Raw genomic sequence first — 25,927 nt, forward strand, 5'->3', positions numbered from 1 at the left:
CGGAATTTATTATTCCCCGATAACTTTTCCTCTGCGCGGATTGGTCGGGGGAACCCGGGACTTTTTACCTCGTTCCTTATTCGACGGGTTATAGACGCGCGCGTTTGGCCCGCGTAGAGCGGCTGATCGATCGCCGTGCTTATCTTAAATTCAATGGGGCATCGGGCGATTGAATAAAATCGAGACTCTTTGGCAAATCGACGTTAATAATGTTTAAAGTTCCCAGACCGAGATAAGAGAATTTACTGTTGGTAACTTCTTTTTTTTTATTGCGTTTCGATTCGTTCGATATTTTCTCGTTAGCCCCCTCACGATAAATGTACCAATTACTGGTGTATTAATATGTTGGTGTTAAATGCAGCTTCGTTTCCATTCACATTTATCGTGATGTAGTAACGAATTTCACTCTTCGAAACTCGTGATCAAGGATCTCGTTTTGGTTCATGTCTATCGTAACGCAGAAACAAATTTCACAACCGATCTTACGACAGTATCGCTTCCCCTTCCTGTTGACATTCTTGGCGAGAACCCCAACGATTCAGAGAAAAGAAGAAAGATACTTGGGAACGTTCGAAACGGCTACTGTTTTTCGTTAATCTTTGAATCTCGCTTTAGGTAAATGATACTTTAGCTCGTTGTCATACTTTGCGACTCGAGAGCGTAGGTCATCGGTAAGTGTCAGCTTTATGGCTGTGAAGGATGGAAGAAGAGAAAAGTGTAGGAGTTCGTAGAAAATGTATGTACATAATAAAGTAAATAAATTCCTGAATAAAATATTATAATATATACGTAGCTCGTGTAATATTATTTTGAAATTTTATTAAGAGCTTGTATTCGTGATTTATCGCCAGAAATTGTGAAGTATAATATTTTGAATTTATCACGCACGTAAGTATCGTTCGTATTATGTCGAGTTTAGTGTCATTTTAATCAAAATAGTGTCGCGAATATGTTAACAAAATTTGTATGGGAAAGAAACGAAAAATGAAGAAGTTTTGCTTTTTCCTTAGCATTGTTAAGTAGCGGGGATAAAATTTGTAGATTTAACGCTGGAGTACTGTACCGAGAAAAGACCATTTTTGCCGACTGTTATATTTTATATTCGACAGCGAGCAAATTTTATTCGCGGAATGACGAATAAAAATGTTAGTTTCGTTGGTAAAACTGGCTTCCACTAGTTTCTAAAATGTTGTACTGCTGCTATAGAGAGACAAATAAACACGTTGTTCCAGACAGTAGCGATACCACGACGATTGGATAATCCACGAGTTACAGCGTTTACAATATAAAACTGCGCCATTCGTTTATCTCGCGAACATTCGTCGATAAGCAGAGAGCATTTAATCCGGCGATATATTTTCCCGGTGTAACGTGGACCTCGTGCGACCAACAAACGCTGGAACGATGCTGACCGTATCGCGTGCTCGTCGAATACGAAATTACATTGTAGAGTAATGTTTCTTAAAATGATCCACATACGTGATTCGTAAGTTGTACATGTCTACCCCAAATTGCGAGATCCCCTTTAGAGTCCAGTGTATAAACGTCTGTTGATATCGAATACAAAGGCGCGTTGTATAGTAATGATTCTTAAAATGATTCACATACGTGATTCGTAAGTTGAACATGTCTATCTCAACTTGGAATCCCTCTTAGAGCTCAATGTATAAATATCTGTTGATATCGAATACGAAAGCGCGTTGTACAGTAATGATTCTTAAAATGATACACATACGTGATTCGTAAGTTGAACATTTCTATCTCAACTTGGAATCCCTCTTAGAGCTCAATCTATAAACATTCGACCTGAATCGTCTCCACTGTATTATAGATGAACATGCCAACCCTGTAGCGATGTTCATTTTAGAAATCATTGCTGTATCGAGTCCAATATAATCGAATTAACGTAAAGTTGAACATTTCTATCTCAACTTGGAATCCCCCTTAGAGCTCAATGTATAAACATTCGTTCTGAATCGTCTCCACTGTATTATAAATGAACATGCCAGCCCCGAAGCGATGTTCATTTTACGAATCATTGCTGTATCGAGTCCAATATAATCGAATTAACGAAAAATTGATGGAACGTGAAAGTTCGAGACGAAAGCAGGCTAAGGGGACCGAAAGGTTGGGCAGACAGGAAGAAAAAGGACGAAAGTAGCTAAAAGAAAACAGCCACGGACGACGATGGAGGCTGCTTAAAATTTCGGACGCGTGCTGGCGCATCTTAACCTCTGCTCGTCCGCATTTTCTTAACACGGAATCTCTTCCTCTCTTTTGCGCGATCCCCCAACCATATAGGGGGTTCTTCCAAGTCTTTTCAAGTTCTCTCTCGGGTAGCATCGAGCTACATCGTGGAGTCGTTGGTTGCAAATCCAATTGGACCCGAGGTAGTCTCGCGCTACGGTGTGATTTTTGGACTTTTCATCGCCGCTTGACCCTTCGACTCTCGTTCCCTCGGTGGCTCTTCGACGGAAACGAGCTTCCGTCCACCGATTCCGCCCGTTAGGGCTTCTTTTTCATATTATCTGTTCAATTTTTAGGGAATTATTATATTTTTCTTCTGGCAAAGTAAACCAGAAAAATAAGTATTCTTTGTAAATTTTTTACGAAACAACCATGAGTTTATTCTTCATTTTATTATTCACCTTTTGAGGATAGAAACAAATTTTTTTAATGCAAAATAGTAAAAAATTCTGTTTCGAAAAACAGAACAAGATTGTTAACATCAAAGCGATTGTTCTGCTCATTTTAAACGAAGGAATCGAAATGTATTCTACTTAGTAAGGACGCAGTTGTAGCCAGAATTAAACAAAAATTCAATATCTCAATTTATTTTAAATTTGTAACACTTCAACTTTGAAGTATCAATTTTCTCTCGTTTGTTTTTTGTCTTTGTGACTAAGAAAAAAGTAGTGCTCTACTTAGATTTACTAGTATTTACATAATGTTCTTTTTAAAAAGTAATTTCACGAAATTACACTACGATTTTTAGTCTCTGAAACAGCGTAGGAGTAAGTAAAAATAAATCTTTTATCTTGCCAAATAATACTTCAAATTTAATTTAGAAGATGGAAGCCTTTTCGTTCCAATAACCATCCCAAAAGTTAGCCACGATTGATACGCACGTTCGTAAAAGGTGATCGATTTCTCTACACCCTTTATCTCTCGTTCGTCTCCGTCGAGCTTTTGATCTCTTTCTTAAAAAAATGAAACCAACGAATCGAGCGAGGATCCAGCGACTTCTTATCGACACCCGAACAAGCAAGTTCCAGGTCGACCCTGACCGGAGGTAGCCATGGAATCCGCAAAGACGAAGTGCTCGAACATCGGCATTAAGAATCCAACTTCTTTCCGAACGTTCTCTCGGACACGTAGCATAAGACCCACCCCATTCGGCTCGTCGTTTTTCTCCCACGAAAGTTTCCAACCCCTCCCGGTTCCTCGAGGACGCGTATGCAGATACCGCCAGGACGCCAACCTTCGGACGATGAACACCGATCGACGACGAGCAATGAAAGTTTTACCCAATGTTCGTGGATCGATCGTTCTCATATGCGAATGGCCACGTGAAAAATGGGAAACGTAAATTTTCAAACAATTTTAAATTCGTCATTCTTTACGTTGTATTCTGTAATTATTTATATTGTCGTATTGTTGAGTTTAATTTGTCATGGAAGAGGCTGTTTCGAATTTAAGTGGTCAGAGGTACGAAAAGGGGATTACAAAGCTACTTGATAGAAATGGTTTTTATAGAGGGTGAGTTATCATATATTGTCATTTAGATTTACGTTGTCGTTATTACGCGTAGCGAAAAATGTTTCGAGATGAAATTGAATGCACTTTGATATTCTTTACAAAAAAGTATTAACCTATTTATGTTAAAAAATCGTAAGCTTAGGAGATATTTTAATTTTAATTTTGTTAGAAAATCGTGGCTTCCTAGTTAATATTATGAATTAAATATACATTACACGACACTGTAACTCAATGCTAGTTTTAGTTTGAGTATTACTTTGTTACGAACTTTTCGAACAATCCAGTGTTTCATTTTCCTTAAAACCCATAAAAACGTTTCCGTTTTCCAGCCAAGTCTAAAATTGGTCAATTTCAGCAATCGTATCCTATTAATTCGAACGATCGACGTTACACTGTATCCGACAGTCCGAAAAAAAGCGTTTCGAAATGGTTGCTTCGTATAACGTCAAGTCGATTTTCGTGTCCCGCTCATTTGGGTTAAACGTTCTTCTAGAAGCAGTTTTGAAAAATTGAAAAGCCTTTTGGTAAACAACGCGATAAATATCGCGGCTCTTTCGGAGGCAAAGCAATCCTCCGGGCTGCGGAGTTTGTTATTCGGTACGGAATTGGGTCAGAAAAAGAGCGAAAACAGGTCGGCGATTTTCTTTCCGATTCTGTTTTTCCACCTGGGTCGCTGGTGATTGCGAGGCACAACGAATATTTGGAACGCTTTCGCGAATGGGATCCGTCGTACGTTCGAACGAGGCTCGCGTGACGTTGTAGCAAACTTAACTACATGTTGTTTTATTACGATGCTACCGGTAATGACGCTATTATCGTCGCGATGTTAGCACGCGCGAACATTCACACATATTGCTTCGTAATTCTATTACTCGGGGAATGTGTGCCAGGATAAATTGCGTCTGTGTACCTTCTGTTTCTGGAGAGTAAACAATTTCTTGGACGTTGAATTTTATCGAAATAAGACGCAGGACCGTTTAATCGAACAAGCTTTTATATCTTCACGATGAAATTGGGTGGAATTTTTATTTGAGAAATAATTCGTCTAAATTTGTTTATTTCTCATCTTGTTATTCGAAATCTTTATTTGAATAAGAACGTTAGCTCTGAATAACAAACCAAATATTCACAATCATTAAAATTTATTCGACTGTCGAACTCAATTTTAGATATTTTAAAAATATTTTAATTATTTATTATCTGCTCAATGTATACGTAAAACTCTGTTCATTCGTTTATACAAAAATAGTTTCTTCCTATACTTTGAAGTTTACCTACCGTCATCGTAATTAATTTAAATTATATTTATTTATTTAGTGCAACTGAGATTGAGCCCCCTTTAATGTACTATTAGTGAACGAGAAGATGGCGCGTTATCAACAAAGTAAACTCTCAAGTAAACTTCTTAGGTCTTGATTATCATTGGGCAAGTCCAAATTCCTTTTGCCTCTCGCGTCATTCAGCTTGTGGATACCACGCCAACACCTCGTCTTCCAACAGTACATAAAGTACAGAAGCAATTAATACACAATTCAGACGCGTTACGATTAATAGTATTAATTTGTACAAATTGGTTGCTTCGTAATATCGAATATTCGAACGTTGTGCGTCGTTCGGAAAAGAGGTTCAACACATTCCCCAGCCACGATAATATTTCTACATCCTTTCGAGTTAGCGAGCGCGGATTTATACGTTGCCGTTCCGAGGAAAGACTTCCCAGAATTACCTCTGGTCCGTTCGAAGAAGTCGGGTGGCGCGATCTCGGGGTTTAGATGTCGCGGTTCGCGATAAGAAAGTCGCCGCGGAGGTCGGGGCGAGGGTGCGCGAAGCGGGGGCGGAAGAGTGTGCTGAGACGGAGGTCGTTGGGACGGGGCACCGGTTTCTATCTATGTTAATTACCGAGTCGTACGTAAATCACGATCGCCCAGGTGCTCGGTCGGCAAAGTCGGTACCTTACCTCGATCTTCCACGAAACGACGTGGACCGCGGGATAAAAGCTGTAATTAATTACGCAATTATCCCAGCTCTCCTACCCCCCTTTCCCCCATCTCGAAAGATAAAAACCGTATTTTTCGCTTCGATGCTTCCTTTTTTCCTCCCCCCTCTTTCGTTCTTTTTACCGTTTCGTCTTCGTTCCTTCGCTTCTTCTTCGCGCCGTTTCTCGAAACTGTCTCTTGGCTTCTCGAAACCCGTGTGGCTTCCACCGGATTTCGCCGGTTCCAGAAGCCACCCATCGTATCCACCCACGCTCCGTCCTCCCAGCTTCTTTCCCCGACTCACCCTACTCTCCCGCTTCCACCGATACTTCTTCCTGTTCGCTTCTGCTATCAGCCCCGTACGTCCCCCGTTGCTCTTTTTGTTACACCCGTTTTCTCAGGCATCCCTGATTTAGAGCTCATTTTCGTCGGCCCAAAGCTGTGCCGTTCTCACCCCTGAATCAACTTTGCACCCTCCACAAATCACCGTCGAGCCATTACGCCGCTCCCTTTCTTCCGCGGAGCCTCCTCGTCGACGGTGACGCCGCCCAACTCGAGTAATTTGGCGACAATCTGCCAAAAAAAAAAAATCAAATTTTTCATACCTTCGTCGAATTCGTTTTCGAATTATCCGTCGACTTCGATAATTAAGAATTTCATAAAGTTCGCTGAAAGCAACTTCCGTCAGAAAAAAAATTATCTTTTGTAATACCCCCACGACGATAATATTAAATAATAAAGTGGCTGAATTTCTATATTACTTGTTCGAAACTGTCTATTCAATGAAATATAAAGGCCACCTGAATCGCATCGAGCCATATATGGGTGATAGGATTTATGAACCTGGAAAAATTAATTGTCAAGTTGAGATGTCGAGGGTAATAAATTTAATAGTATTCGTGAATTGTAGGTTACAAAAATAAGTACTGAAACAAATGTTAGATTATGTAGTTGTGGTCTGAGATCAAAATTTTAATCTTTTGCAGAATATTATACAGTTTTGGTCTATCAAGGAATTAGTTATTTGTAATACAGTGATCCTTCTCTAACGTTCACTGGTGGAACAAAATCGAGTATGAAATTTTGTCGGGTCTAAGGAGACCCCGGAAGGCCCGTTCGATGGTCGAAGGAGAGCCAGTGTCGCGTTTAAATTGATGTTAAGTCGATTCGAAGGAATTACGACTAGCTGTTGGTTATTGCTTCTCGTGTCTGGTTCCCTATCCGGGCTTCGCGTTACGAACGTAATATATCGTCGTCTTGGGATCACCGTCGTAATTATCCTCTAATACCAATTCATAAGAGCGTCGGCCATTTTCGAACCCCCTCACGTAATTCTAGGAGAAGCACGAGGATGTACAATCCTACACACGGAGGCTCCAGCACGCGCGCACACAGACTTCGCCTCTTCCTCTCGGGAGACCGATATACGTGTATCGTTTTCCACGATAAGAGGCCACCAGGCACAGAGAAAAGACGTCTCGATTCTTCTCACCAAATTTCCCCTTTCCCTTACTCTTTCTTCTCCTTCTAGTTTTCTCGGTCACCTCCAATCCCACTTATTTATTCTGTCTCTCTCTCTTTCTCCCTCTCTTTGATCCCAGCGTATTATTTCGCGTCTTTTTATTTATCGTTCTTTTTCGTCCTGCTTTTTCTTGTCCTTCCATCTTGGCGATTCTCCGTTCGGAACGGCTAATCAGCGAGGAAGAACGCGTCGCGATTACTAAAACAGACTTAACCGACCCGAAACGTTTAACCGGGGGACAGCAACAGCGCCGCTGTAAGCTGAAGCAGCAAGCCGACAGACAGCAACGGTAATTCGGTATACCTTTCGGAACTCGGAGAAAAGGAGAATCGAGTCGAGGAGACTCGCCCTACGGCATTTCTGATGTGGCCATCGGTGCAAGCCATGAATCTTTCATGCGTCAATCGCTTTCTTCCCTCTTCGTTCTCGTTCGTTCCGTGCTCTCCTTTTCGATTCCTCCTCCGACGCGCTCCATCTTTTCTCTCTCTTCGCCCCCGTCCCGGTGGTGTCCCTTTTGAGAAATCCCAGCGAGTCGACGCTTCGGAGTTATCAGTCAGCAGAATCTGTCAATCGCTCGGATAACGTATTCCGGTCGGCTGTTCTACCGCCCACCCATTGCTGTTACTGCGCCACCGGGCAACGCAGATATCGCCCGTCTCCTCCATCGGGATGATCCTCGTGATCCATTTCTTATTCTTTCCAACCTCGATCGCCAGATATATCCCACCGAACGACGGATTTCGCCGCGAACTCTCGTCAGAGGTCGGTTATTAAGGCGAGTCCTTTCGAACGTTTCATAGATTGGGACGAGGACTTTCAAAACCACGGATCCCTGGATTGTTTCGAAGATCGCCAGACCGATCGACGGCGTTCTATCTGAGAACTTTTAACGCTGAGAGAAAAATGTTCAACGTTTGTTTGCGCTCTTCATAAATTTGTTAGAACGCAACGGTCAGCCTCATCCATTTTTACCAGCCAATGCCTGGGAAGTCGAACTTAATTCGAACGAAACGCTCCGTAACGTTCGATGCAATTAAACGAAGTGCAATGATTAAAATACTTTAACTTTTACTGCGTTTCAGACGGCGAACAAAAGGTACGCCGAAGGTTTTGGGATACAGCGTCGTTTACAAAATTCAAACGCTTTGTTCTCGACGCGAGATAAATTCTCGGGTACAAGTTGGTTATACAAGCGAATCCTTTTTTTGGGTCCTCGGAGACACGGGGACTGCTTCGAAGTTTGAAAGATTTATCTCGTTTCTGCAATTGTTTCTTTCCTTTTTCTATTCTCTCGCTTTAAGAGATTGGAAGATGAATTCGATGTTCCATCGAAGTACAAAGTTCACTTTTAGAGAGTTTTAGTATACGTATGAAAAGTCCAGTCTTTGTAAGGATAGATGAATAATAAAATTACGTTTATTCGATCAAATAGTTAAATCTTCTGATATAGGAAAGAGAAGATGAAATTTGTGTTTTATATTTAGGTATAAAGGACGAAACAAAAATATCGATTGGTTCGAATAAATTAATTTTTAAATATATTTTCGTAATTGTTTTCAGGTATTCAAAAATTAAAATAAGGAAACATTGCGTCTTGTGGGCCGAGCAGTGGCAAAAACTCGCCGCTGAAATGATTAATATTCGATTAATTTCGCACGCGAGCCCGTTCGCATTCGAGTACAAAACTACATTAAACCGCATTGATTTTCGACAAAACGGAACATTCAATTAGGCGGGGTAACCGTGTTCATTACCAACAGCATTCAGCGATACACGCATTAAATAGGCAGGCAGACGTTACAAAGAGGAAAGCAATTATGTGTCGATTTAATATAACGCCGGTCAAAACAACACAAAAGACGTTAATAAACCCAATTAATCAGTCTTCACGGGACAATAATAAGACATTAAATTGTCACGTTTCCGGCGTGCAGTCGAATAATTGATTAAAGACTATTCGTTATTACTAATCTCGATTATCGGAACACGATTTATAAGGTTTTTTTATACATTTTTTAATCCGTAGAATTTTTGACTCGTCAATGTAGTTTCCGTTGCGTTTAATAATCATTTCCTCTGTTTAAATCAGGCTTTGAGCTATTCCCAGTAGTATGAAATTTATTATACACATAGTTATGTTTAATATGGAGATCTAAATTTATATAATTTGTTTTCTATCCATTGGGGATATAATTATCTTCTCTTTAAGAATTTTTTTTTGAAGTTATTGTTAATAGGAAAATATTAAATTACATAATATAATATTTTCATGACGGATTCTTTTTATTTTTTATTAACTAAACGTAGAATCAAGCCTGTGTCTTTTTTATTTTTGTAATCTACATTTCATAAAATTCGAACTATCTTTGCAAACATTAATGTGAAATACGGTAATTTGAACGTTGTCGAGGGAGGGTATATTCCTTGCTTTATACAGATTTTAAAATCAATCAGAAATCAAAGTATGTAGTTTTTTTTCTACGAATTTCATGATTTTCGTCTTCTAGTTCAAATTTAACCCTTTAGTGAACTCAGAATCTCAACTGAATTATTTTACTTAATGTTGATCTTTACCAAATTGGTAAATGGAAATCAACTTAAAAGCATTTAAAAAATAATGGACTAATGGAGAATTACATAAATTTTCTAGCAATTAAATTGACACGTATTAAACAATTATTAGTTTAAACTATCGGAGGTCCCAATAATCCACTTAAGGGTTAAAAAGGAAGGCTAATTTTCGAATATTTAAACATTTAAAGCGCGATAAAAATCCCGATCTCAAGTGTTTTTATTCTCGATGGATTATTTTCCGTTTGAATTTCTACTTTTGAAAATATGTTATAGTTGTTTCAACGATATAATCCGCCCTTAAATGGTCCGTATAGCGACGTTCGTTAGAAAATAACTCTCGAGGCAATGGTTTGGTTCGAGTTACTGATAATTCGAGGTTGTTTGGGCTCGCTTTATCACGGATTACCCGGGTGACCCTTCCCGTATGAATATGTACCACGTTTCCCTCGTAGGGGTACGCGGGCCGGAATAGCCCTGTCCGTCCGTTCTTGCCGGCGGGGTAATCTTTCCTCCCGGTGGTTGTTTTCGTTTCGTCGCGGCGTGCGTTCTCACGTAGACGGGTGTCGTTTCTGCGAGAGAACGTAATATGGATCTGGACCAAGGAGTCTAATCGCAATTCCGCGGAGGCCACGAGACGGAGGCCCGAGTTGAAATCCGATTCGAATTCGCAGGGAGGGCTGAAACCAACCGGGGGCGGCTGGCCCGATAGAAACGAAGAGGGAGAGGGGGGAGGCGACGGTGGAGGATCGTCGGCCCCGAGGCTCATCGTTCATTCATGGGGCATTTACTCGGTATCCCCGTAAAGCCAACCTTCTCCTCAGACTCTCCTTTCCTCCTTCAGGCCGGGACGCTGGCAGCCCCTTGTGCCTCCTTACATCATTCTCTTGTCCTCCGGAATAGATCGGGATCAGGCGGATATAATATCTTCCTCAAGGATTCATTTTCGAGCGCGGCTGACCACGCTTCGCGCTCCTCCTCAGAATTTTCGAGCTGTGCAATTCGTCTTGCGTGAAACATCGTACCCGGGTCGCGTCTACGTACTTCGAAACTATTCGTTCCGGGGGTTGTAATTGCTTTGTCACTTGACCCCGCCGGGGCACGACGAGAATGTCACGCTCTGGCGGCCCCCGGTGGTCGCTTATTTTTCTTTTTTTTTTTTCGTTATTAATCATCTTAAAACAAATCGACTTGGGTTTTTATCTTCCGCGAGACGCTTCAGAGATTTTTAATCGTCCACGCTCCTGTTCGCGAAGAAATCCTTAATTGTTTAGATGAGTTAAATACTCCAGGAAACTCGAGGATCAGCCATGAACATTTGCTATAAGAATTAGACCCACCGATTTGCAATTCTTCCAATCACTATCCCAGTTACTCCACAAGTGCAAAATATTTATTCTGCAGCGACTCTATCGACAAACATTTCCGACTTCTGGAGAGCGAAACTCAAATATACCAAAACAGTTTAACAATAATTATCGATAATCACACCTTTACTTTGCAGTCGACACCCAAATGGAAAATAATAACGAAACACCAGTCAATTTTTGAGGGAAAATGAGAGTTTCCAGCGATTGTATTTGCATTTATTACGCGAGAAATAAAATTCTGTACGTAACGGTGTTGTTTACGGACATGGAATGATTTCTCGCATCACGCGGTAGACGTTGACTGCATCGTCCTCCGCAATTCTGTTAAGCTCGTTAGGTTGAGTACTCGGCGAATGGATTGTTCTCGGGAATTGTAACGATTTTAAGATTTCGCAAGAAAAATTAAATTACCATTGGAGCCAAGTGTGCGGTGGCTTCGCGAGACTGTTCTTGGCATCAACTCCAAAGTTACCAGCGACGCAATCAAGAAATGTCCTGGATTTCCTGTTCCCAGGGACCATTTCGCACAGTTTTCTTCGCTGTAATTAACGCGGGACTATCGTCGCATTTCCAAGTAGTCAGCGACGTCAACATTGTACTCGAAAACGTTTGTTTACGAGGTTTTACCATTTTTTAACAGTGGGCTTAATTGCTAGGCAAGTCCAGTTTGATAAACTGTGTTACGTATATATATTATATGTAATAACAAAAAAATATGTTTTTAATCCCTTCCCGTACTTCAACGAGTCTGACTCGTGATGAAGATTTTGGCCCAAACGTAAACATCACGAGCCAGGCTTGCAGACAGCAGCTCACGATCGTGATTGAGTTTTAGTTTCTATCAGTACGCCACAAGTGATGGTCACGATTCTTATAATCTCCGTTACAAAGCAGTTTAGCATCAGTCTTGGGCCTGGATTTCGTCGAGCTAAATGGCACGGGAAGGGATTAAAAAAGAAAAAGAATTTTTAGTAGATCAACATCATCTGCGTTTAAACTTGACTGTGACATACGTGTCCCAACAATCTCGAAAGGGTTAAAATGATAGTGCGCCGTCGGTTTCAAAATTTTTGAAGCAACGCAAGAACTATTAAGGGACAAAGTTTAATTGATGTAATGGGGGACGAAGTTTATCCGGAGTTTCGCAATCGAATCGAATAATCTTGAAATTAAACAATTCCATGCTGGTGAATAATATTCTCGCGAACTAAACTAATCATACATAAATTTCACGGTTCGTTCACCCGATGTAATTCGTTACTACTTACGGAGAATACACGTTCCCAACGTCGAAACGAACTTTCGCCCCGTAATAAACCATCGAATTGCTCCACAATGCTCCCTTAATTGCTTCGCGAGACCGAAAGCATCCGGAAAAGTATTTTTTATCGGGGTCACGGGGTCGCGTATTAAAATATTTTACCATCGACCGCAGTTTTCGAGCGGGGGTTTGTATAATGCGATATTTATAACCGGCACGCGAGAGTGGCTGGATCGTACACGGCCATGATTACAAAGGGTAAGTCCACCTGGGTATTAGGGCAATAATCGTATAACAAAGGGCGGTCACCTGATGGTCCTTTCGTGTGGAATATGGATGCGCTTTGTTAGGAGATAATTTGTTGAATCTGCTCCGGTGGCTTCCGGTGGATCCACGAAAATGTCACAGGGATCGCGTCGTAAATTATTGCACGCTCAGATCTTCCCGTATAAAAGAAACGACAAATGAAAATTTTAAACAACGAATTAACTCGTTAGACGATTGGAAATTGTTCGATCTACCATTTGTCGTGGTATTTATTTTCATAGCCTTGTCAAGTGAGTTTTAATCGTGTTTATTTATTTTGGGTTTATTTAGGGGTTGACATGTTCATCTTTCGTATAGCGGAGGTGAAATTCGATACCAGTGGAGGGAATAAAAATGATCAACTTACGAGTCACGTCTGTGTTTCATTTTAAGAATCATTACTCTATCGCTTTTTAAATGTCGTCTTTCACGCTTCATTGATTCCAAGGGGGATCGTCCTAGTCAGAAGGGATTGTTCAATTTACGAATCACGTGTTCATTTTAAGTATCAACTACAACCTGTTTTCAGACGAGACCCTACGCTAAACATACTCCTAAATTAGTTTCCCGTTTAGAAAAAAGTGAAAACTATGTACGAATCACGAGACAATGGAGGCGCGCGGGGATCTCGTAAACCGGATGAAAAATTTCCATCGTTCTGCGATCGCTCGCACGTGCTGTGCCGCAATGCCGCTAAATATAAACCCGATTTATTATTGGTATAGGGTATTATTAAATTCGTTTACCTCGTTCTCCCGTTCAAACTAAGTTTAAATCTCTTTTCCCGGGGTTGCCTCTTCGTCGCTGATAAATAAAAGAAAAACGAGAGGGAAAAGAGGAGCGATCAAGAGAGAAAAACGAAGGGAATAAAAGAGGAGGCGAACAGAGACAGTAGAGTAGGCGGAAGGGAAAACCGTTGGAAGAGTAAAGCAAGCCGACGAATTTATTAACTTTAAAAGCTGCCTGCAATGCCGCCTTGTTGGAGGCGCTTTCATGGCTTTACGACCTGGCTAACCCACCCCTCCCCTCGCCCACGACCCCTCGCCGTCACTCTCGCCCAACCTTCGTCGACCGACTCGTTGCTACCTCGTCCGCCCGGCACCCCTATCCCGCGGATCCATGATACTCAACTTATAATTTTCTTTGAAGCTTCGTGGCTTATCGATTGGGCTTTATGATTGGAATTTGTAATAACTTTCGACCCGGGTGCCGTTTCACCGCACGACCGTCTCGCTTGCACTGCGAACGAGGCTGCACTTTCCGGATTTCATATCGGGCCAGTGCTACCCCGACGGAGGTATGGGGATCCAATAATGGAGTCACAAAGATTTAGTTCCTACTTCGCCAGTCTTTGTGCGTTTCAGTTGATACCGGCCCGGAAGAAAGAGTGGCAATTACCGTTCGTGTCTTTTCGACCGGAGACTCCGAGACGTTTGCGATAAACGTCGTCTACGAGCTAAGTAGCACGGCGAAATCAACGAGTAACCAGTGCTAATTATCCCGATACACGATTAAGGGGATCTTCCAGGAGAGTACAGTAATTATTCTTTAAATGAATCTCAGACGTGATTCGTAAATTGAACATTTCTATCCCTTACAACACTCGCTATACCTTGCTTTGGTTGTCGATTACAGTCGTACGTTTGTATCGGCAATTACTGAACCGAATACAGTAACGATTCTTTAAATGAACACTAGACGTGATTCGTAAATTGAACATTTCTATCCCTTACAACACCCGCTATACCTTGCTTCGGTTGTCGACTACGATTCTACGTTTGTATTGGCAATTTCTGAACCGAATGCAGTAATGATTCTTTAAATGAACACTAGACGTGATTCGTAAATTGAACATCTCTATTCCTTTTAACACTCGCTGTCCTTTGATTCGGTTGTCGACTACAGTTCTACATTTGTATCATATTAATGATTCTTAAAATGAACATCAACGAATGAGAAAAAAAAGTCTTTTATCAAATCGTCGAAGACATCTCAGTTTGTATCGTTTCTCAAATATCGCCTTACATACTGCTATGTTCAAATTTTGTTCAAATGGTTCATTTTAAGAATCATCACTGTATTCGGTTCAGTAACTACCGTTGCAAATATAGGGCCAAAGTCAGCAATCGAAGAAAAGGATACCGAGTGTTGGAAAGTACAGAAATGTTCAACTTACGAATCACGTCTCAGGTTCATTTTAAGAATCATTACTGTACTCCATATCGGTGGAAATTTCATTCAGCGTACGACGTATCACTTATTTTACCTCATAGTCGCTAACGACCTTTCCGACTGATGCGACTTTAAACACTGTTTAAATAGAGAAGAAATATACCTGTACGGCGTAGTTTATAGCGGAAGTTTGCCGATAAATAAATGTTCGAAGAATCCCACAGAAATGCGGACGCGCGAAATAATCCATGCAGAATGATCGGGGAGAGAACTTGCCGCATAGTTAACAGTTTGTAATATTAAATGAGAAGCAACGAGAGCTTTTCCCTCGCCGAGAATCAAATGGAAACGCTGAAACACTTCTTCGCTCGAGCCATAAATGATAGATAAAGACATACATATTTACAGATAGCATCAGCCGTCGTGTGCACAGTGAATTTGGAAAAGCCATTGCTCAAAACATTGCAACGTACGCCTAGATCCCGCGCGTCTGCTCCCCTCGCAACATAATTCTACTGCACTTTCGGAAATTACTCGTCGTTCGAGACCGTGTACAGTATTCCGGACCGTGTTGAAGCTTGGAAAAGATCGCACGTATCAAAGCGAAACATTCGAAACGTCTTGCAAGGGGAAACCGGTTCCAACGAAGTTTCGAAGTTTTATTAAAAGATAAGTTTACACAGAATTCGGTGAAAAATGCAAACAAGCGCGAGATATTCTTGACACTGTTTACGTTCCAAGAATTTTCTTGAAAAACTTCGGGCCACTCGCTGTACACAAACATTTATAAACTCTTCTAAAGCTTGAGTTTGTTATCTTACAATTTTTGGTCGCTAAATTGTATTGAGCCAAGCATTTGAAAGTACAAGAAACAAAAAAGAAATTACAGTATTGTGCACTTTTGTGGCTTTAAACCATCAATTTAGAGAGTCGTAGAAAGGTTGAACCCCAGTTAACCAGAAAAGGAAGAAAAAAATGTCACGGGGATGGTCGTTATTGGGCCACAAGGTACGATCGATGCAAATAAAAGAGTATCGTATTCGGTGGACGTCGAACGGTTGCAAGCTCGTAAGACAGTGAAGAAGGCGAAACGTGAGATAGATACACGCCAAGGGGTCAGAAGCCACCCACTAAGGGCTCCGAAACCCCTTAGTTTCACATGCCCGGCGCATTTCAGAAAACTCGAATTCAGCCGGGCTTATAGTTGAAGTTTGATACGACGCTGACGGTATGCGCGTTTAGTGAAACGGGTGGGACTCTGTACGCGACATGAATAAAACATTTTCAGGCTCGTAAAACCGTTTCCTTCTTCTTTCTCGTTTTTTCGCCCCCTCTTATCCTTTTTTCTTTCGAAGGGTTGCGGGATCGCGTTCCGTTCGCGTAGTCGTGGAACCATTAGTATGACAGCGCGGACCGACATCCAGTATAGACCCACAGTTTCAGCAAAGAGTTGCAATGGAAATTACGGGGAAAGCAGTACTGCAGTCCAGGAAGAGGAGGATAATCGAGAACTCAGAACCGTGGGAGCACCTGTTTTCCGTCCGAATTTCATTCGTTCTTGCATAATAAACTCTCTCTCCACCCCCGCCCTCCCCAAAAACATTCCGAGTGCAATTATCTCTTATTAACCGGAGACGTTGGTATTGCGTTGCACAAAGTATATCTAAAATAGGCGATCAACATTTGCAAGAGTAATTCTCGTTTCGGTGGACAAATTTTTCGGCGAAATTAAAAAATTTCAAATCATTCTGAAAAAATTATTTTTAATTGCAGGGGTCAATTACAATCATTTTTGGTGAATACACATACCTTCGAAATCGTATTCACTTTAGAGAAAAAAATTTTTTTACCGAAAATACAATGTCTGATTCCCCTGAAATTTCATGCGTATGTTTAAAAAATCATAACTTCTGAACGAATTGGAGGATTTTAATGTCTCAAAAGGCAAAGAACGCGTATTTTAGTGAAGAATGTGTAGAAATTCCAAAACTATTCGAAAAGTTGTTCCTCAACCGCGTAAAATGAGAAAAACCCCATAAAAATTGGTTTAATTTTCAAACGACTATAACTCCTACAATAGTGATTGTATTTCATCGTGATTGTATTTAAAAAGGGGACAATTATTGAAAAAACGCATTGTTCAGGACAAAATGGAGTAACGGAGGATTAGACGTAAAATGTCGAACTGTATCTGCAGCAACGAATTAAGTGGTATTCGCACAGATAACGATTCAGTTCAATCGTTCGTGTAATATTCCGTAATATCGTTTCGTAAATCTGATTCAAAGTTTTCGTGGAAACTCGAAACGAGAAGTTACAATGGAAATTATGGCCACTGCACGCCTCACCGCCACAGCTGCGAGGGAAACACGGTGAATCAAACTTAATAATGCCGCCGAAACACCTGTTTGCCCGGTCTACGCTTCCCTGGACTTTCGTTCAGCTTGACGTAACAAAATTGCTCGTAAAATATTATTAATTTATTAAAAACCGTCGTTTTTTGTGTACCAACAGTAACAAGATACCTTTCCCTCGATCATGTTAAAAGACAATTTTGCCATTTAATCGCGAATTCCACGCGTGGCTTTGCACTATGTCGCGTTTATGATGATACACGTTTTCCCAATTTCTTGCGTCTCACGATTTTCTACACGCGTGAAATTAAAGAAAATTTTATAATTAATTTTTCGATCAAGGATAATAAATCGAATTAATACTGTAATTCTACGATCATTGCAAGAACTGTCGAGTGCACAGTTTGCCGTTAATGCATTTAAATAAATTTTCATTGGAAACAATACATTTAGAATTAACCATTGAATACGTAAAATTTGTAAATAATTAAATATAAAGTATTTATCCTGCATCAAACATAGATTTCAAATCGAACTTTCGTAATCGTTCTATACGTTTTATGAGTAGCGTTAATTATTAAGGTACGTTAATTGAAATTAAAATCTATATTTCAGTATAAATACGTTCGTTTTCGCTTCACCTCGGCGCATTTAGCGTTCTATTTTTGGCGAATTCGTGAATCATGACCCGCAATTGCCTCGTGAACAGTCTTAACAGTTTTCACAAGCATGGTCGCGGACTCCAGGGTAAAAGGGGTCAAGTAGTGTCAATTCGACGTATTGACTAACCAGGCGGTTAATCAAGTTTCTTTCAAGCGACTTATGAGAACCAAGAAATCGATGCCATTGCGAAACAAAGTTTAACATGATCCTTTCAAGCAATTTAAACGTTCCGACTTCGTATTTGATGAGATCTTGAAAGAAAGGTAAACGTGTCTATTTGGAAAATAATAAAATACAAATTTTGTCAACTACCATACAACTTAAAATTTGCTTGCTTGTATTGAAACTCGTCATTTTAATACCACAGTGAAAAGTTCTATCACCTTTATATGTTGTTGCAGTCAAAGTGTTAAAAAGAACTTTGTACTTTGTATTAACTCTTTGCACTACGAATTATATTTCAATTTTGTTGCCAGCAGCTTCCAACGTTATTAAGTGTTTTATTTGAAATTTACGTTATCTAAAAAATAGGGCAATTGAAACACATTCAATTAAATATCTGTGTTATTTACACAATTGTTATATTCTGTAATTTTCAAGTGTATGATATCTCTTTGGTTTGGGCTTGAAAAGGGAGCTACTCAGATAAAAACTGATGTCGAGTTACGCTTGACACAAGAGTGCAAAGCGTTAAAATCTGAATTGAGAAAATAATATCGACGCACGCAAAGAATTACTAAAATTGTACGTTCCGTTTATTAGGGGCATATCGTGCATCATAAACGTGTCCCTCAATTAGTCTATAATATCAAGACTCGACCCTATCAGTGCCGCGAGCAGTTATTACGATATCGTTTCGCAAATCTTCGGGGTGTTTGCTTTGTGCAAGGCCATCGGGTATCGCGGGAACAGATTCAATTACGCCTGGCCAGACTATTGAAATATCACGTAATCTCGCCTACCGAATCGGTTCGGGAAGTTTTCAAGGGTTGTCGAGGCTGGCAACGAGTTAGCCGGAAAATTATAGCGGCCGAACGATTCTCGCTGGTACAGCTGCTAGTAAAGAAGCAGAATCAAACTTAATTTCGCTCAGACACCTGACTGCCGTAGGCACCGCGAGTATCTCTTCCTGCGTTCCCATCGGCTGGCCTCAACCTTAGGTCCCGCCCTACCCACGTAACTGGCCGTGAAATATCATTCCGCAATTTCGTTTAATTAAAATCTGATTCAAAGTTCGCGAACGACCGCACGTCCCGGATAATACTCGTTACGCCGGCTGCGGTTAATGCATCAGCGGAAGAGTTCAAAACTTCTCATTCTTGTCTTTCCCTTCTTTTTACCCATTTCATTCTTTCTCTCCGATTCTTCTTTCGTTTCTACCTTCGTCCTCCTTTCCAGTTTCGCCAATTTTCTTCCTCCGTTCGCCTTCTTATACAATTTGTATTCTACGATCTTTTCTTTTTATTTTCGTTTTTTTTTTTTTAATGTAACCGTTTACTCAAATGCAATTAATTTTTGGTAAATATAGCGTTGAGCAGAGATCGTTTCTAAAGGAATATTTGTCGCTATAAAGGTTCAGTGTAACACATTGACTGCCATATATGGGTGACATGAATTTACAAAAAGTTATTTCTCAAGATTAAATGTTAAAGAAAATAAATCTTGATAGGACACTTAAATTTTAAAGAGGCTGTGCAAATAAGTTCTACGATAAATTATGTTGCACAAAAAAAGAGTATTGTTTTCGTAGACAATTTGAGGGGTTTGGTCTGGCAGTCAACGTGTGAAATAGCACTAGATACCAAGTGACCCCTCGATCGAAGTATCGAGTGAGGTAAATTGTTATTTTGAGAATGCTAGGCTTGATACACGCTTTTTGGTTTTTCCATTTTTTACGAGCAAAACGACACCGGAATCACCTTTTTAGGACCTTTGTTAAGGTTACCTCTAAAATATGAAATATCATTCTATGAAAAGTTCACACTTGATACAAAAATATTTTATAATATAAGCTCGAGAGTTTTGCCAGACACTTTGAAATAATTCTAAATAATAAGCGACACAACGTGATTATATTTTCGACACCGACGGCAAATTTAACGCGCCGTTTCGCTCGTTTCCACTGAATTTTTCAACGTATCGAGTGCAGCCGATACGACGAAGCATCCTGGGTAGAGAAGCGTCGGGACACGATCGAGATACATCGCATTACTGTAAACTGGACTCCCTTAAGAGATGTCCTAAAAGTCCCGCGCAATAAAAGCCGGGGACCCATAAAATATTGTCACCAGCGTTTCTCCTCCCTATCAGTTATCCATCCGTAGTCCCTCGACGGATAGGACGCAAGTACATAAAGCGGATACTACGACGGATTGAAATATAACCTCGAATATTTCTTTACACCGATGTCTGATACCTATACATATTATACGACACGGTACTTTCTTACGATTAAACTTTGACATCCGTACGGCCTCGTACGCCGTTTGATATAGTACGGTCGGGGCACCCCGTAGATCCTTTAGAGTTATTAAAATACGTATATATGTCGTAATACACCCGACGACGTTATCCTTCAAAATAGCTATGAAATAAAGTTTACGCACCGAAGGGGTCGTACTTTACTTTGGAAATTAAACGCGCGTCTTCCTGACAGTCGGCCATCTTTTCCGTTAAAGAGCACTCCAGGGCATTGAGACGTATTCGGTCATGTAATTATTCAATTGAATTCTGCGCGATGTTTGCGATTCAGGACGCGGTAAGAAATGTACAAAATCAGTAACTCGAATAATATTTAATACATTTGGAATTTTTATACGAGGGTCGTCTGAAAAGTTTTGAGCCTAACATAGAAACAAGTACTTTTCCGGTTAAATATAGCTTTATTTTTCAACATAGTCTCCTCTTAAGTCAATACACTTTTCCCACCGATACCGTAACCCTTTTAACCCTTCCAAATAGTAGTTGGTGTCTTGCCCTGCAAAGTAAGCATTTACGTTTACGATGACCTCCTCGTTCGATGGAAATCTTTGTCCTCCAAGCGATATTTTAAGCTTAGAAAAGAGGAAAAAGTCGCTGGAAGCCAGATCTGGTGATTATGGTCAACCAATTCCAAACGCAATTCGTGAATTTTAGTCATGGCGACCGCCAAAGTGTGAGCTGGTTTATCTTTACAAAAATACTGACATCGACTGACACAAATGACTGCCAAACAACAACTGAGCGTCTAAAGTTATTGAAATTTTCACAGATACTTGTCAAAGCATGTATCATTGTACTATCAGAATAGTTTTGACGAACAACGCCGTCTTCGTGTCGAGGCTCAACTTTTCAGACGATCCTCGTACATACTTAGAAAATTTACCATCCACGGCTATAATTCTGGTTACGTTTATTGCTGATATTGTAATATGTCGTGCGTGAAAACGCACCTTTGCCCAATGTTTGGACAAAGGTGAGTCGACCAGGCTCATGACACAGACCGCGTTTTAGTCAAGGCCAGCAAGGGCAAAAGTCAGAATTTCGTTAATAGTACAAAGTATCATAAACTTGGTTGGCGAAGGTAGTCTCGAGTGGTTGCAACCCCAGCGGACTGTCGGATGGCCCACACGTGCTCGGATTCGTATACCTGGGCCTCCCTTGTTCGTAGTTAGTTTTGCACGTGGGCCCAGGGACGTAGCTCGCTAGCTAGGAAGGAGTGAGCTAGCTAGCAAGGAAGGAGTGAGATAGCTAGCTAGCAAGCAAGGTGTGAGCAAGCTAGCTAGCTAGCTACCAAGGGGTGAGCTAGTTAACTAGCCTAGCATTGAGTGTGCTAAGTAGCTAGCTAGCAAGGAGTGAGCTAGGTATCCTTCACCTCGGACGCCAAGCTACATTTGCATCGTTGCACCCCCGCCACGGAAACTCTTGCTGGAGGGGGGTGCAAAAGGCCAACGCCTTGGAAAACGGCGGAACGCTGTCACTAAGTTTTTGACTTTCAAAGACTTGGGTTTTAGCATAGAACCAAACCACTTCGTTTTTGACCGCCAATAACTTGATTTTAGACTCTAGAACACTTCGCATTAGATCCAAAATATTAGGTCGTCCCATATGTTCGTGCCGAGTTTTCTACTGCAACTTGAAGTAATATTTTAAACATATGATGGAATTTTATGAAAAATAGTAAACCTCTTCTCGTTCAACAACTCCTTCCCCTTCTTTTGGCAAAGCCATTGTATCGTCGCTCCAAAACTTGCTGGATATTTTATTCAAATTTAGTTTAACGCTTTTTATTAAAACGTTGACATTTTCAAATTGTTTATCCACTAATAAGCCTGGAGATTGTTATATTTTATATCTTATAAGATTCGGTTTTATTATATGCTAACAGAAATATTTACGCAACCAGGCTCTACCACGATTAAGAGAATTTTGTTCCATAAGCTAGTGTGAATTCCAAACTTCGAACTTTGACACAATATCTATTTGTTTCAAATTTCTATGAATTGTTGATGTTACTATATTTGAAATTTCAGAAATCACCTCAACTGACAAATTTTCTTTGTTTTTTATTAGATTACAAATTTTATCCTCATCAATTTCAGAATATTGAACGGCACGAACTTATGGGACGACCTAATACTTCGTCTTTAGCACAGACACTAGTTCACTTGCCAGACTCGGTTACGTGTATTGTTTTGTTGAGTTTTAATAAATATAGAAAACCAATTCGTCTAGTTAGTCCCCTGAAAAAGGGGTGGTCCTTCGAGCTTAGTTTTAGTCGGCACACCAGGTGCAAACTTTCAATATTCGAACGAACCCGTCTCAACCACGGATTAAACACCCAATACGCGTGGTTTGGTGGTGGGGCGCGGCCGGGCTCGCGAAACCTTGCGTTGAGTGGCTCTCTTTCGCTAAGGATCCGTCATAGTGTAAACATTACCGTCTACGGAAAGGAAAGGACTCGTCGAAAGGCTTCGGCACGCCTGAGAAAGGATCTTTCGGCACAGGCAGCTCTAAATCTAGCTACGTGGCCTGTTCTCCAGTAATCAAGGCCACTGCCCGCCACCTTCTTCTTAAAAAGAGTAAACCCAATTTTATTTAATTACGATTCAACCAGCAACGTGCCATCCTACGGTCTAATCGGTCTTGAACGGAGACACACACGAAATAAATTGGAAGCCAAGCGATAAATTCAATCTCTCGGTTCTTTTCACCTTCCTGAATAATGTTACAATATGGATCTCTCGTTCTATCAAATTGAAATCGATGATCACGTCTGAGACTCCTCTTGTAACTGTGAATATTCTCCTACTTTCGAGTATTTTGTGTTACATAGTAGTTGTTCACAGATTAGGAAAATAACATCAAAATTGTTACCTGCGTAAAATAGACTTCTACTTCGAGGTCAAATTAACGAAACTAAAAATAGAAATATTCAATAGTTATACTTATTATTTCCCAACGACGGTAACCCATATATGGATGATTTTCCAGTAAGGAGCTAATACGATTCTTTTAAGTTTCAAGATTAGATATTAATGAAAGTAATTGTCTGAAAAAAAAGTTTCGTTTTCGTGGACAATTTGAGAGGTTTGATTTACCAGTGAATGCGTTAATAGTCTGTAAATAGGGATGTTTATTCGACGTGAGCGTTTTAAAGAAACATTGTAGCGTCACGAGCAATCGTCGAACAGCGTGTTAATTATTCTGTATTAAAAAATAATGTTTAATTCCACGTGTAGTGGGAGGTCTAAGAGGCCTGAAGATGTTAAGAACGTATCGCGGCCGTGTATCAGCACGACTTTCCTTACTTCCTTAACGAGCGACACGACGTTACGATGATTTATACCCGCCGGACGTTACCAAGTGCGCCGGGGCTTAATATAATGTGCCGTTGGGGGATTTAAATAATTAGTATAATGAGGCGAACGAGGATACCTAACCGACGACACCTCGCGTGTCTCATACCGAAGACGTATACAGCGAATGAGAGGGCGTGGAAGATGCATGGAAGGGGCGAGGACGAAGGTTACTCCAATTTCAAACCGTGATATCAAGGCACGGAGAACGTCTGAGCTATCTGGCCGCCAGCGAACCTTTCTCGTATTACTAATTAATTATTTGCGGCTTTACACCGAGCCGTAAAGAGATTTACATCGTCGTATCCGAGATTTCCATTTCACGGCTCTTGAAATCCATTTTAGATTCAAGACGTACAACTACCGTGACCACCCCAGGAAACGAGCCATTCTTCGAGAATTTACTACGTAAAAACTATGCATCGCAAACGATTCAAATGTAAATATCTTCAAGTACAAGCTGAAGAGTACGTTTGGTGAAATTTGTGTTAGAAAATATTCGAAAACGGCGTCAGTCCTGTAATTACTGGCCTCCTTGTAATTCGTGTTCGTGAAATCGGTAATATTTGTAAAATTTTTTGTGGTAGTTCGTGTATGCGTGGAAATGTAACCTGATTTTTTTTTGTGTATTTTACTGTAGGAATGAATTTGTTATTAATTATATCTCGATGCTGTATCGAAAACGGTCATCAGGATCAGTAATTCGAAAAATAGAGATTATTATTTTATGGGAGTGCATCTTTATACGAAAATTTTAAGTGCAATGATTGAATAATTTTTCATTAGTATCGTTCATCAGTTTAAGAAATATTAATCCGAGAAAAAATAATTTATAATTTTCCTAGCAATAATTTCAACGCCCATGTCATCGTTGTTTCTCTGAATGTTGATTTGCCATGTTAAGGGTGCACTTTCGATATCCTAAACTTTGATTATAATCGAAATATTACGTAGACATAGTTCTAAGTCAAGAACAATAACTTTGGAACTTTATTGCTTTATAAATTCTTATTTTTCCACTGAAGGGAATCAAACTGGACATTTGAAGTAATAACGGATATAAAATCTGTCAAAAATATATGAAGAAACCACTGTTTCGATACCTGTATTTACACGTATTTCTCCTTTCTGTTTCAGGTAAGACCATGTCAATTTTCAATGGAAACTTACGACTAGGCGAAAAAGGTAACAGGTATCAGTAATATAGTTCAGCATGTCGCGATAAAAACACACATTTCACGCGTGGCTCGAAAAAGTCGTAAAAATATAACTTAAAAATAGACACACTGAAATAGTTTACGACGTTATTCATTAAATTAAAATACTATTTTAATCAAATTTAAAATCGAGCTATCTCATAAAATTGGACCGGTTCTTCAAAAATTTCTATGTTTGTATTCCAATTAATAGACATCAGATAATTAAATTAAATACAAAAATAATGGACAAACACGATCGTTGCAAAGAGTAAACAAACGCAAATGCAAAAAAATGTTTAACGGGTAGGAAAGAGAAAATCTGCGCGATCCCGCTTCCAATTGAATAACACTCGAGCCGGGGAGAGTCGTGTAAATGAAAGAAGTTAGAAAATTAAATTACTTTAATTTTCCTGCTCCTTCCACCGCGGTATTCCGCGCGTCGAGCATTAATTTCTCGAGATGAGGTAAAATTCGTTTCGCGCCACTTTCATATTCAGTGGCTCGCATATCACACGTGCTATAGCGCGTCAGCCTACTAAATTAGGGTACGTTTAGTGGCAGCAGTCGAAGCAAAGAACCCTGGACGGCGTCGCCCCATCTCCCCTTTACTGTCAAATATTCGGACTGTGTCCGTTAATTATCGCAAAGTAACGGGTGGCGTGAGTAATAATAGTTTTGCGACTACGCGGATAGAGGGCAACAATGGCCGAGTTAATTAGGCGGGCTATCATTCTCGGGGGTGGAATAACTAAAAACTTGCCGGCGATATATCATTTCGAGCGACACGGTCGGAGGGGAGGGGAAAAAAGTTACCAATTCGTGCGTTTCTCTGGCTGACAAGCGACCCCGTTTTATTGACTGACCATTATTTTTCGCGTGTCTTGCGTTACACGATCCTGGGAAAATTTCGAAAAGGCGTACAACCTATTTACCGTGG

General features: G+C 40.4%; 1 protein-coding gene across 11 annotated transcripts in view; it reads left to right on the forward strand.

The window, feature by feature from the left end:
* The window catches only part of LOC122400162 (mastermind-like protein 2), a 576,033-nt gene that overhangs the window by 408,513 nt on the left and 141,593 nt on the right, over positions 1–25,927 (forward strand). Inside the window, exon 2 of one of the 11 annotated variants that reach the window (XM_043401471.1) lies at positions 24,929–24,976. The exons of the other annotated variants lie outside the window; for them this stretch is intronic. The gene's annotated coding sequence lies outside the window, so the exon portion shown is untranslated. The remainder of the gene's footprint in view (positions 1–24,928; positions 24,977–25,927) is intronic. 11 annotated transcript variants of the gene reach the window in all.

This window comes from Colletes gigas, unplaced genomic scaffold (genome assembly GCF_013123115.1).
Source record: "Colletes gigas isolate AHSC1104 unplaced genomic scaffold, ASM1312311v1 Colletes_gigas_Sc00016, whole genome shotgun sequence".
NCBI classification, from domain to species: domain Eukaryota; kingdom Metazoa; phylum Arthropoda; class Insecta; order Hymenoptera; family Colletidae; genus Colletes; species Colletes gigas.